Raw genomic sequence first — 991 nt, 5'->3', positions numbered from 1 at the left:
CTAAAAAAAAAAAAAAAAAGACCACCTCACTGCTGTTAAATCGATTCCAAATTAGTAACCTCCATTGTGTTTCCAAGGCTGTAAATCTTAACAGAAGCAGATTGTCTCATCTTTCTTCTACAGAGTGGCTGGTGGGTTCCAACTACCAACCTTCTGGTTTGTAGCCAAATACCTTAACTGCTACAGCATCAGAGCATCTTTTAAGTCTAATGGTAATAAACAAAATTATTCTAAGATAGGAGTGAATTATATTATACTATAACATTTTTGCTGTTGTTGTTAAGTGCTGTCAACTCCAACTCATAGTGACCTTCTGTGCAACAGAAAGAAACTCTAATCTGTTCTGTTATATCCTCACATTTATTGCTAAGCTTGAGCTCATTGTTGCAGTCAATGTGTCAATCTTTCTTCTTGAGGTTCTTCCTCATTATCTCTCACCCTCTACTTTACTATACATTACGTCCTTCTCCAAAGACTGGTCCCTGTTCCTAACATGACCAAAGTACGAGAGATGAAGTGTTGACATTCTCACTTCTTCGGACTATTGCAACTGTACTTTCTCCAACACAGATCTGTTCATTCTTCTGGCTGTCCGTGGTATATTCAATATTTTTCACCAACACCATAATTCAAATACATCAATGCCTCTTCAGTCTTCCTTATTCATTGTCAAACTTTCACATGTATGTGAAGCAGTTGAAAATACCATGACTCGGGTCAGTCACACCTTAGTCCTAAAGTGATATTTTGGCTCTTTAGTACTTTAGAGATCTTTTGCAGACAACTTGCTCAATTCAATATGCCATTTGATTTCTTGACTACTGCTTCTATTGGTATGTTTATGGATCCACATAAAATTAAATCTTTGACAATATCTACTGCATTAACAATAATGTTGCTTATTGATCCAGATTAAGTATTTTTGTTTTATCTTGAGATGTCATCCATACTGAAGGGTATAATCTTTAATCTTTATAGGTAAATGTTTCAA

This window comes from Orycteropus afer, unplaced genomic scaffold, assembly GCF_000298275.1.
Source record: "Orycteropus afer afer isolate SDZICR_OR568_19922 unplaced genomic scaffold, OryAfe1.0 scaffold00409, whole genome shotgun sequence".
Lineage (NCBI taxonomy): Eukaryota > Metazoa > Chordata > Mammalia > Tubulidentata > Orycteropodidae > Orycteropus > Orycteropus afer.
Note: the sequence above shows the minus strand (reverse complement) of the source record.